The 13,299-nt window shown below is 50.3% G+C and overlaps 1 protein-coding gene across 1 annotated transcript in view; it reads right to left on the bottom strand.

Moving 5' to 3' along the window:
• Nucleotides 1-13,299, bottom strand: part of ZFHX3 (zinc finger homeobox 3) — a 233,352-nt gene that overhangs the window by 2,500 nt on the left and 217,553 nt on the right.

Raw genomic sequence — 13,299 nt, 5'->3', positions numbered from 1 at the left:
CCCTACCTAGTTTTGGCGACAGGGCTGTTTGACTCACCATATTTAGCTGTCTAATACCTCGCACCAGAGATCAGCTTTCCGTACCACTCCCACAGCAAGGGGCCTGACTGTCCTGACCTGTTCTGGCTACAAGCAGATCCTGTCAGGCACGGAGGCAGTGGGGGGCGTGCTGACTTGGCAGAATGCCACCGGTGGACAGCAGCACTGATGCAGGGGAGATGGGGTGCGAAGGTGCTGCAATCATTTTTCCACTAATGAAAATAAATTTTAGTCTAAAAATATTTTAAAGTGACAAATGACATTTTAAAAAGAAGAGAATGGAGGGGAGAGGGCAAACAGGGAAGGAAAGGAGTGCTGCAGAGCAAGAGGGGGGAAAGGAAAAGCAAAAGAACCAGTTCTAACAGGTACAAAAGAAGAGCCCTCCTTTTCTTGTTTTCTTTGCCAGCTCACTGACTCCCACTGTCCTCCTCGAGGAAAGCAGATCTTCCCCTAATGCCAGTGTCCAACCACCTGAAGACCTCTCCCTCCCCCACCCTCTGTTCTTAGTCTGGCAAAATCCCTTTCTTGATGGTTGCAGAATGCTGGTAGGTGTCTGCTTTCCTAGGAAATGTTACATGCATATGAAGTACAGAATCCCCTTCATACTAGAGATGCCTGGAATGTCCCTTATTTGGCCAGGACAGATGAACGTCTGCTACAATCCATTATTTAGGAACTGCTGGAGGGTGTCCAAGGGGTCGGAGAGAGAGCAGCCAGGGGAATATTGGCGAGGACAGGGAGGACTGCAGAAAGGAATAAGCACTTGCACTGTAACTCATCTGTTTTGTGTATAAAGTGATATGATGTTTGTTGTGTCCAGACACAGGACTGGAAAAGCAAGTGAAAAAGCCAGTGATTGGGGGAAAAGGGAACAGCTGGGAAACCATCGTCGAGAACAAGAGGGGCAGGTAAGGAGAAGAGCAAGAGACAACAATCCACAACTCTTTCACTAGCCAACATCTTCCCTAGACAATCAGACAATCCAATCCCAGATCAGCTAGCTGAGCGAGGAATATTGTGCACTGCAAATTGTAAGGGCTGGAAAAACTCTAAACTTCAGCAAGGCAAAAGTGGCAAACGTATAGTCCCATTCTCCGCTTCCACCCTGAGAAGGAGCCAGTGTTCAGTGGCAAACTGGGAGAGCCTCTGTTTCCAAACGCCAAGCGTTAGTACACAGACTGCTAGGCTGTGGCCAATCACCACAATGACCTTTCCCCTTCCCCAGCAGTTCTTTTCAGAGTGTAAGGCTGAGATCTTCAAAGGCACTTGGCATTTCAATGCCCATTACCAGTAAGCAGCTTGGAAAATCTCAGCCTAAACTCTTTGAGGCAGGGACTATGCCCTCTTCTGTGTCCATACCGTGCCAAGCACACCGTGGGCACCACTGAAAGCAAACACTAGGGTCTGTCTACACAGCAAAGAAAAACCTGCGGCTGGCCCATGCCAGCTCACTTAGGCTTCTGGGGCTTGGGTAAGGGGCTGTTCCATTGCTGTGTAGATGTTCCAGGCATAGCTGGAGCCCAAGCTCTGTGATCTTTCCACCTCGCAGGGTCCTAGAGTCCAGGCTCCCACCCAAGCCCGGAACATCTTAACAGCAATGGAACAGCCCTGCAGCTCAAGTCCCACGAGCCAGAGTCCACTGGCATGGGCCAGCCATGGATGTCTAGATGCTGGGTAGACATATGCTAATAATAGGATTGTAGACAACTCAGATCCCTGGTCCTCTCTTTGCTGGCCTTTCTGCGATATAACAATCAGTCACACAGCCTCATCTGACTAGGTGCAGACCTCAAGGTAGAAATGCTAGTTTGTAAGAACAGAAGTAATTAACCCCACAGAAGGGATTTTTAAATATAAATAGCCACACATGAGCTGCTATGGACAAAGCACAAGCGACTCCTTTATGGTAGCGTTGCCAACCCTCCAGAACTGTTCTTGAGTTTCCAGGAATTAATCTTTAATGAAATAATATGTCATGTGACGAAACCTCCAGGAATAAGTCCAACCAATATCGGCAACCCTACTTTCTGGTGATGATAGTGCATACGTTCCCAGTCACAACAGCCGAAAGAGCATGTGATTAGTCAGACATTACCAACAGAATAAGAGAACTGTAAGATACCTCTTTCTAGAGGCAAGAATCAGAGCGATAGGAGTCTGGATCTGTAAAAGTAGCAAAGAGTCCTGTGGCACCTTATAGACTAATAGACGTATTGGAGCATGAGCTTTTGTGTATGCATCCAATGAAGTGGGTATTCACCCATGAAAGCTCATGCTCCAATATGTCTGCTAGTCTATAAGGTGCCACAGGACGCTTTGCTGCTCTTTCTAGAGGGATGTAACTGGAGCATTCTCATGAATGGATCTGCTCTGGTTAGTACTGACTACTCTTATCCTCTACGTCTGTCCCAACCAAAAACTGTGCCCAGTTACCTCAAAGCATGAAGTCATTTTCCATTTCCTATTTTGTGTGCGGCCAACCAGATCATCCCACATCAGCCTATCTGAAAGTTATCCCCTCTAATTCCAGAGGTAACTCTAACTTCCTTCCAATTCATGTCCTGAATCAATTATGAAATACCACTCTTCCAAACACAAGGAGGGCTCCCCACTGAGAGACAGTTACATAAACTGATCTCTGACTAATGAGAGTTAGGAGATCCTCCCCTAAGAGCAGGTTCTCCTGTCACTGCCAATTGTGGGGTTCCTTGCACCTTCCTTTGAAGCAGCTGATATTGGCCACTGTTGGAGACAGGGTACTGGATAAGGACTTCTGGTTTGATCCAGACTGGAAATTCCTACATTCTTGCACTTGGTTTCCTGCAATAAATACTAGATCTGGATAAATATTAATTTGAAATCTTAATGAATTTGCTTGTGTCACAGCTCTTTTTTGCCTTATTCTGTCAGCTTTCACAAGATTCATCTTGACCAGCATGGATACCTGTAGGAAGTAAATTTAAAATTTACTACCCGTGAACGTTTATCTGATTATAAAGGTTACACTCATCCATTGAGGGAAGAGAAACAATACCACGTGCCTTTTGAGATGTATCACAACTAAACAATACAGCTTTAATAACAAGTCACAGAGAACATGAAATTTGCCAGATATTTTCACCAGATAATTTATGAGAGAAAAATCACCATCAGTTTGTAGACAAACTACAAACCAATAAAAGGGAAAAAAAGCATGGAATAAATTATTCACTACAAATTATTCATTTTTCTCTGTTGCATACTTTTCAAAGTCTTTCCTAGACATAACTATGTTTCCCAAACTGGAGTTATTCCTACAGAGGAGACTCCATTTCCCTTCCCAGGTACACAGTACTTATGGGTGGCTCCTTGGATGTGTCATAGCAGTTTGCTATAATCAATTCCCAAGGTCCATACAACGTTGTTGTATCTTGGCATTCTAGGCCTGATTTTTTTCCTGACTGGAAAGGAAACCAAGGAAAGTCTTAGCTTGGGGAAGCAGAAAGAAGAAAAGACTTAGGGAGCTGCACCAAGGAACTTGTCTACAGTAGGTTTCCCCCCTAAAATTTCCCATGGGTGCAGCTCCACTGGTGCTAGGAAAAGTGTAGATGTGGTGCTGTCAGTTGCTGGCTTTTTAACCCTTGTTACTAAAACTGATGGGAAATGTTAGAGGAAAAAAAGCCTAGTGCAAAGAAGGCCTCAAAGGAAACCAGTAACGCCACATTCCCTTTCTCTTAGAAGCTTCCCTTGATTGGACTGGTTGGTGAGTCAAAAAACAATATATGAGCCAGGGTAACTAGAAGCAGTTAATTTTCTAGGCGGCAGGGAAAGCTGTTTCAATTTCTTCCAAAGAACTGAAAATCCACAGTAGCAATTTGACTCTTTCTGCATGTCTGTCATAATGCCCAAGAGCCTAAGAGTTGATGTCACTGACAGCACAATTGCACAAGCAGCAATTGTTCCTTCAGCCAAAGGGTTCAAGAGTAGAAGGGAAAGTGCCTGTGCCAAGCAAAGTCATTGTGAACATCAGAAATGATCAACCTCATTAAACTCTCTCTAGATTCGGGAGAGCTGGGCATGGCTATTGCAGAGAACTGAACAGACGGAGTCTCTAAACTCTTTTGTCCTTATTGGGTAAAAATTCATGGATCCATAAACCTCTAATGCTGCCTCTGCCTTTCCAGTATGGGAGGCTTTGGGCATACAGCCTTGATGTAGTTCCAAAGTTTATGTGGTATTTAGATATCCCATTAAGGCAAGAACCTAGTATTTTGGGTGGAAGTAAATGCACCCTAAGGTATACTCACAAAGGAGATGGATTAATTGTGGAACATGAAGCTGGCTAGTTTTCCCAGCAGAAGGGATAGCCAGTCACAATATAGTCTCCAGGGCTGTCAATCTTTACTCTACAGTTGTTAATAGCTGGGGCAAAAGGAGTGCCGCTGAAAGGGTTTGAAGCATCAGTCCTGTCCATTGCCATTGGCACACAAGTTCCTGAAAAGAGAGTCTCCTGATGCCTTGAAGGGGAAATAAAACAAACATTCATTTTCTCATAGGCAGGGCCCACGTTTTCAGGGATCCCACAGCTGTGGGATTTGCTGCAGCATCCAGCCTTCCTGCAGATTTGTGCTGCAGAATCTAACCCTTCATTTAGGGAAATTCCTGCCTTATAGTTGCAAACTGCTCACAGGTGAACTGAGTGCAAACTGATGCAGAATCAGGAAATACTGCAGACAGCCAAAAATAGCCCTGACTAAGCTGTGCCTCTTAGGAGAGAGCGCTCAGGAGGTGAAAGGTCACCTTTGTACTTCCCAAAGCCTGAGCTGGGTCAGGGCAAGAGGGGCAGCATAAGGCCATTCCTGGCAGGAGAGATCAAGCTGCTTCTAGCTCCTTTATACCACAGCAGCAGCATAAGGGCCAGAATACAGTCAAGATCTGGGGCAAAGAGCTCTCAGTGAGGTGCAAAATGCCCCATTTATCTTGGTGTGATGTGGATTCTGAAAACTAATTATAATAATTTAAATGCTAGCATTGTTAACTATCTAGGGGCATGCCTACACTGCAGTAACACACCCACAGGTGGCCTGGATCAGATGCCTTGGGCTTGCGGGGCTTGGGCTATGGGGCTATAAGACTGCAGGAAGATGTTTGCACTGGGGCTGCAGCCTGAGTTCTGGGTGCTGCAAGATGGAAGGCTGCACGAGCCTGGGCTCCAGCCTAAGCCTGACGGGGGTGGGGGAGAGGGTGTCAATCTAAGATAGGCAACTTCAGGTATGAGCATAGCATAGCTGAAGTTGACGTATCTTAGATCGACTTACCACCCGTCCTCACGGTGTGGGATCGATGGCCGCTGCTCCCCCGTCAACTCCACTTCCGTCTCTTGCCCTGGTGGAGTTCTGGAGTCAGCGGGGAGCGCTTTTGGGGATTGATGTATCGCGTCTAGACAAGACGCGATACATTGATCCCCGATAGATCAATCACTATCCGCTGATCCGGCAGGTAGCGTATACATACTTTAAGTAGCAGCTGATTGCTTTTAATGGCCAGAGTATGTGGCCTCATCTCTGCAGGATACTGATGGGGTTTTGGAAGAAATAGAGATAGTGATATAGCCCAAAGTGAAAATCTGATACAACACTGGTTAGAAATTTGGGCTGAGGCTTAAGACAGATCAATGCAGTATAAGGTTGGTTGGCCACCAGGGTCTACCGTTCCGAGAACACTGAGATCAGCACAAAGGAAGATCCCATGAACTAAGAGCCCCTCTCTGAGTATGGATAAGATAAAATTCACGGTACAAGAACCAGTAAAACCCCTGAATGGGACAGCACGCAAGAGCCTGCAAAATGGTTTCATCAGGGGACTGGTAAATACCGTCCCCCTTTCACAGGGACATGATAAACCAGGGGTCTCAAACTCAAATGGCCACATCACTGACACACACCCCTTGCTGCCTCTGGCCCCGCCCCCACTCTACCCCTTCCATTAGGCCCCGCCTCCTTCCACCCCTCCCTGCCTCATTCCAACCCCTTCCACGAAGTCCCCAACCCAACGCTGCCCCAGGGGGTGCAGGAGGTGTGCAGGGTGCGGCAGGGGCTCAGGGTAGGGAGTTGAGGTGCAGGAGGTGTGCAGGGTGCGGCAGGGGCTCAGGGCAGGGAGTTGGTGCATGGAGTGCAAGAGGGTGAGGGGTGTGGCATGGGGTCAGGGTGCAGCAGGAGGAGTGCGGCAGGGGGCTCAGGGCAGGGATTTGGGTGCTGGTGGGGTGTGGGATGCGGCAGGGGCTCACGGCAGGGAGTGCAGGAGGGGTGCGGCAGGGGGCTCAGGGCAGGGATTTGGGTGCTGGTGGGGTGTGGGATGCGGCAGGTGGCTCAGGGCAGGGTGTTGATGTGTGGAGTGCAAAAGGGTGAGGGGTGTGGCATGGGGTCAGGGTGCAGCAGGTGGCTCAGGGCAGGGAGTGCAGGAGGGGTGCGGCAGGGGGCTCAGGGCAGGGATTTGGGTGCTGGTGGGGTGTGGGATGCGGCAGGGGCTCAGGGCAGGGAGTTGGGTGCAGGAGGGGTGGAGGGTGCGGCAGGGGGCTCAGGGCAGGGAGTTGGGTGCAGGAGGTGTGCAGGGTGCGGCAGGGGGCTCAGGGCAGGGATTTGGGTGCTGCTGGGGTGTGGGATGCAGCAGGGGCTCAGGGCAGGGAGTGCAGGAGGGGTGCGGCAGGGGGCTCAGGGCAGGGATTTGGGTGCTGGTGGGGTGTGGGATGTGGCAGGGGCTCAGGGCAGGGAGTTGGTGTGTGGAGTGCAAGAGGGTGAGGGTGTGGCATGGGGTCAGGGTGCAGCAGGAGGGGTGCGGCAGGGGGCTCAGGGCAGGGATTTGGGTGCTGGTGGGGTGTGGGATGCGGCAGGGGCTCAGGGCAGGGAGTGCAGGAGGGGTGCGGCAGGGGGCTCAGGGCAGGGATTTGGGTGCTGCTGGGGTGTGGGATGCGGCAGGGGCTCAGGGCAGGGAGTGCAGGAGGGGTGCGGCAGGGGGCTCAGGGCAGGGATTTGGGTGCTGGTGGGGTGTGGGATGCGGCAGGGGCTCAGGGCAGGGAGTTGGTGTGTGGAGTGCAAGAGAGTGAGGGGTGTGGCATGGGGTCAGGGTGCAGCAGGAGGGGTGCGGCAGGGGGCTCAGGGCAGGGATTTGGGTGCTGGTGGGGTGTGGGATGCGGCAGGGGCTCAGGGCAGGGAGTGCAGGAGGGGTGCGGCAGGGGGCTCAGGGCAGGGATTTGGGTGCTGGTGGGGTGTGGGATGCGGCAGGGGCTCAGGGCAGGGAGTTGGTGTGTGGAGTGCAAGAGGGTGAGGGGTGTGGCATGGGGTCAGGGTGCAGCAGGAGGGGTGCGGCAGGGGGCTCAGGGCAGGGAGTGCAGGAGGGGTGCGGCAGGGGGCTCAGGGCAGGGATTTGGGTGCTGGTGGGGTGTGGGATGCGGCAGGGGGCTCAGGGCAGGGAGTTGGATGCAGGAGGGATGTGGCAGGGGGCTCAGGGCAGGGATATGGCTGCTGGTGGGGTGTGGGATACGGCAGGGGGCTCAGGGCAGGGAGTTGGGTGCCGGAGGGGTGTGGCAGGGGGTTCAGGGCAGGGAGTTGGGTGCAGGAGGGGTGGAGGGTGCGGCAGGGGGCTCAGGGCAGGGATTTGGGTGCTGCTGGGGTGTGGGATGCGGCAGGGGCTCAGGGCAGGGAGTTGGGTGCAGGAGGGGTGGAGGGTGCGGCAGGGGGCTCAGGGCAGGGAGTTGGGTGCAGGAGGTGTGCAGGGTGCGGCAGGGGGCTCAGGGCAGGGATTTGGGTGCTGCTGGGGTGTGGGATGCAGCAGGGGCTCAGGGCAGGGAGTTGGGTGCTCGAGGGGTGGAGCGTGCGGCAGGGGGCTCAGGGCAGGGATTTGGGTGCTGCTGGGGTGTGGGATGCAGCAGGGGCTCAGGGCAGGGAGTTGGGTGCTCGAGGGGTGGAGCGTGCGGCAGGGGGCTCAGGGCAGGGATTTGGGTGCAGGAGGTGTGCAGGGTGCGGCAGGGGGCTCAGGGCAGGGATTTGGGTGCTGCTGGGGTGTGGGATGCGGCAGGGGCTCAGGGCAGGGAGTTGGGTGCTCGAGGGGTGGAGCGTGCGGCAGGGGGCTCAGGGCAGGGAGTTGGGTGCAGGAGGTGTGCAGGGTGCGGCAGGGGGCTCAGGGCAGGGATTTGGGTGCTGGTGGCGTGTGGGATGCGGCAGGGGGCTCAGGGCAGGAGTTGGGTGCTCGAGGGGTGCGAGCTCCAGCCTGGCATCACTTACCTGGAGCGGCTCTGGGGTGGCAGTGGCACGCACCAGGGCCAGGGCCCTGTCCTGGCCCCATGCTGCTCCATTCCAGGAAGCAGCTGGAACTGTGTCCCTGCAGCCCCTGGGGCAGGGGGAGGGGCTCAGGGTTCCGAGCATGCGCTGCTCTTGCCGCTCCTCTAGGTACCTCCCACGAAGCTCCCATTGGCGGCAGTTCCCTGTTCCTGGCCAATGGGAGCTGCGGGGGGCGGTGCCTGGAAGGAGGCAATGCAGGAGCCCTCTGCCTCCTTCCCCCTCACTCCTGGACCGAAGGGGCAGGCTGCCAGCTGCTCCAGAGAGCAGCACGGGGCAATCTCGGGGGTAGGCGGGGGGGGGGGTGCGGGAAGCTTGGCAGGCCACACACAAGAGCCCCGTGGGCCGCGTGTTTGAGACCCCTGTGATAAGCACAAACAGTGATGGAGCAGACCTTCGCCATGGCTGAAATTGCTTTGCCACTGTCAGAGAGTGGAAAAAGTCTGGTAACCAGGCAGGAAAAAAGCCATGGCTTCTAGCATAACTTCTAATGAAGGGTTTTCTGGACTCCAGCAGCGCTGCCCTAATTTCTTCAGCTGAAGACATCCTGCCCTAGAAATTCAGAAGGTACACTGTCAGGAGAACACCCTGCTGTTTGGATGGGATAAAGGATCTTGACTTGAGGGAGGTGGAGCGGATGATCTTTGGAGAGAGCCAGAACCAGCTATGCTATATCTAGTGTGGCACAACTAAGGTCACACTAGCTTTGTCTTGTCAAATCTTCCTGACTCTTGTGCATTGAGGATCCCTGTCCGTTCTCAAACAGAATTTTAGACACTCTTGTTCTGACTTGCAGCAAACTAGTTCATGATAAGCTCATCCTGCACATATCCGAAGAGCCACTGAGATTCAGAGAAACTACTCATGCTGATTTGCAGCCTTCAGAGTCGTGGTTGTTGGCTAAGATAGTGTTTAAGGGTCCTTCATTGTGAATGCATCATTATCATGGTTTGCTTCCTGACACAAACTCCCTGTCTGTTCAGGTAATCTATCACAACCATAGTATCTCAGAGAATCTGCACTGAATTTTCTTTGATCCATGGGAAATGGGACCTGATAGCCAATCTGGTGACTTAAATCTCCAGCAAATTTGTATGGGACTGAACTCCTCAGGTCTCCATGACAATGAAGACTCAAAGCTCCTAGGTGTACCCCTCAACTCAGATTGCAATTATTAGCTAATGAACGAGAGCAGAGAAAGGTATCCACGTTAAGACATTCTCTGGTAGCACCCATCACAGAAGACAGCCTATGCCCTGCTGAGAGTAAACAAAGAAGGAGCAAGCCTCCTCCAAGACATGAATTACCCTTTGCTAAAACTGGGAGCTTGTAGCCAGTCTTCCAGGTATGGATGTACCTGTTAGATCAGACACCAGATGTATCTGTCAAAACCAAGCATTTAAGGAATGCCCTCAGGACTGTTGACAGCCTGAAAGGGCATGCCCTGCACTGGTAGTGTTTTCTGGCCATCATAAACCTGAAGCACGTCCTGTGCCTTTACCTTCTTGAGATGTGGAAGTAGCACCTTAAGGTTGAGGGTGAAGAGGAGGGGTTATGCTTCCCCCAAAAGCTATGCATTATTTGATTTTCCTTAAATATTGGTTTAATTCATGGAGGTCCAGGATAGGACACAGGCCAGCATTTCTTTTAAGAATAATAAACTTTTCCTGCACTGTGCTTTAGCACCACACTTTTATGGTTCTTGTTATCATGAGGATTAAGACCTCTTCTCACAATAGTTTCTTCTGAGAAAGTACCCTGAAAAGGTATATTTTGGAATAGCTTTGAACCGAAGGGAGAATGCTTCATTCAATGATCTCTAGGGTCCAACAGTTAAAGAAATGGCTTTCTGTGCTTGAGATAAACAGTTCCTAAAGAGAGGAGTACAACAGGAAGCTGGGCAAGGGTCTAAATCTCTAAGAACTGGTGTTGAGTCCTCCAGCTCATGCTTGCTTAGCTACAGCAGGACCGGCCATTGGGTCCCCAGGACTAGATGCCATTCATTAGCTGAGGCTGAAACAACAATTAAGGATGTTTGCAGAATAATTCAAGTCTTTCCCTGGGGAACTATAGAATATAGCACATAGGTGTATAAATCTAACTTCCTAGAAACTGAGTCAACAGAGGCAGGGTGTTTCAGACTTCTTTGGCTGGTTTCAACAGATCTTCATTAATAGACTAGAAAGTTCTCTCTTTCTTACTTGGAATTCCAAGAATCCACACAAATTCTGTGAATTCTTGACCTTGGCAACTGCAGGAAACTCCAGAGCTACTGCCATTCTGCCCATTTTGCCCCTGAAAGGCCTAGGCATCACGCAGAGGAGAGGAAGAAGTAGTTAAGACAGTCTCCATCCAGGGATGAGGATAAAAAGGGTGCCTCTAAAGGCTCTCCCACCAGTTCCTCTTCCTCCTCTGAGGTAGAGTGACTGAAGCATAAATACTGCAAGGGATGCAGAAAGAGCAGGCTACAGGATCCAGACAGGAGCCTTAGCCTTATCTGGAAGAAGAGACTTCCTGGGGAAAGGAGACTCTGATCTCTTATCGCTCTCCAATACAAGAGATGGAGGATCACAGGCCCCAAAAGCTCTCTCTCTACTCATATTGAGGAAATTCTAGGTAAAACTCTTGAGCTATCCAAGATCCCTTCTGGTGCTCCCCTGAGGTGTACCTGCAGCAGAATGTTAAAGAACCTGCTTTTCTCGATTTCAAGACTTCTGTGGGACTGAGTTGAGATTTGGCAGGAACTGTGGACTCTGGAGTCTGATGGCACTGGCTTAGTCTAGAACTGGGGCTCCTGTTGAGGACTCCTCCATATGGTGCCAGGCAAAAGACAGTTCTGGAGAGAGCATGACAAATCAGAAACCATTTGACACATCCTAAGAAGAGCAGTCAGGTGCAGCACATAGGGCAGGTCCAAGTCCTCCAACATGTCCTCCTCCAGCATCTTCAAAGAATGGTCTCTCTTGTTCCTTTTTTGGCCATGCCAGTCTGATGAGTGTTTTCAGGCAGATGAGATGACCATTCTGAGGAGGCCCTATTCTGAAACCCCAATAGTCCAGGGAAACCACACTGTGCTCCAGCTAGACTCAATAGTAGGGTCTTTGCTAGAGCACTTTTTCTTACTATGTGGCTTCCTCAAACCACCTGCACTGCAGAAGGTGCTCTACCTAGCTCCATTCAAAGAACTGCTGTAATAACTGGGGCCTAAGAGGCGAGGTATTTCCAGCAAAGAGAAGGAGGTGTTAGTACCATTATATAAGGCGCTGGTGAGACCCCACCTGGAATACTGTGTGCAGTTCTGGTCTCCCATGTTTAAGAAGGATGAATTCAAACTGGAACAGGTTCAGAGACGGGCTACTAGGATGATCCGAGGAATGGAAAACCTGTCTTATGAAAGGAGACTCAAAGAGCTTGTCTTGTTTAGTCTAGCCAAAAGAAGGCTGAGGGGGGATATGCTTGCTCTTTATAAATATATCAGAGGGATTAATATTAGGGAGGGAGAGGAATTATTTAAGCTTAGTACCAATGTAGACACAAGAACAAATGGGTATAAACTGGACACTAGGAAGTTTAGACTTGAAATTAGACGAAGGTTTCTAACCATTAGAGGAGTGAAGTTCTGGAACAGCCTTTCAAGGGGAGTAGTAGGGGCAAAAGACATATCTGGCTTTAAGACTAAGCTTGATAAGTTTATGGAAGGGATGGTATGATGGGATAGCTTAATTCTGGCAATTGATCTTTGATTATCAGCGGATAAGTAGGCCATGTGGGCGGTGATGGGATGTTGGATGGGATGGGATCTGAGTTACTGCAGAGAATTCTTTCCTGAGTGCTGGCTGGTGAGTCTTGCCCACATGCTCAGGGTTTAGCTGATCGCCATATTTGGGGTCGGGAAGGAATTTTCCTCCAAGGCAGATTGGCAGAGGCCCTGGAGGTTTTTTGCCTTCCCCTGCAGCGTGGGGCATTGGTCACTTGCTGGTGGATTCTCTGCAGTTTGAGGTCTTCAAACCACAATTTGAGGACTTCAGTAACTCGGACATAGGTTAGGGGTTTGTTATAGAAGTGGATGGGTAGTATTCTGTGGCCTGCTTTGTGCAGGAGGTCAGACTAGATGATCACATTGGTCCCTTCTGACCTTAAAGTCTATGAGTCTATGTGAGCCTAACTGTTGGAAAAGCGGGTGGAAATGTATGAAATGGTTCTAGTCACCCGTAACAAGAAACGTGGATGGGAAAAGGTAACAAAAGTGCAACTCAGCCTGTTACAGAAGATTGTTTATAAAAATCAGTAAGAGTGGGGGCGGGGGAAAGACAGTCTAAATAAATAGGCTTTACCAACACCACTCAAGGACTGACACTGGTACAAGTTTGCTGGGTCTCAGGAGTGGCCAAGACTGCGTGCCATGGCTGTGTTGCTCAGTGAGACTGCAAATATGAATCAACACCAAAGACAAGTTACATTTTCAAATCTTTGGTGTCCTTGTCTGTCCCTTCGTGCGTGTTTGTCTTGTTTTGTCTTCTAAGAAATGGGATTGGACTGTAACTGCAACAATAACCACAGCTTAAAACCATCTCAACTAAGTTATCTTTTTCCCAAAATGGACTGTTATTACCATCTCTAAAACCATCTATGAGACTGTCAAACAGAAGGCACTACCTTTTAAAAAACTCTCTTCAGCTAGAGGGAACGTGAACAAGAGATGTTGTTAAAATGAAAGCCTTACTTATTTCCATTTCGTATGCTTTAAACCCCTCCCCTTTCTTTTCTAGATCTTTAAAAAAGGTTAAAGATTTTTAATGGTGTGTTTGCCAAGCAAACAAGCATCCTGAGCTCTCTCTATTCCAAACCCTGGAGCTTGTTTAAAACTGTTAATGCTGGACCATTTCAGGGTCATGTTAACACCTTGTTAGAGAAGGTGTCCCAGACCCATGCACTATATCAGAGAGTA

Source organism: Gopherus evgoodei, chromosome 12, assembly GCF_007399415.2.
Source record: "Gopherus evgoodei ecotype Sinaloan lineage chromosome 12, rGopEvg1_v1.p, whole genome shotgun sequence".
In the NCBI taxonomy this organism is placed as follows: domain Eukaryota; kingdom Metazoa; phylum Chordata; order Testudines; family Testudinidae; genus Gopherus; species Gopherus evgoodei.
The sequence above is the reverse complement of the archived record's forward strand: the minus strand, read 5'-3'. Positions and strand labels throughout refer to the sequence as shown.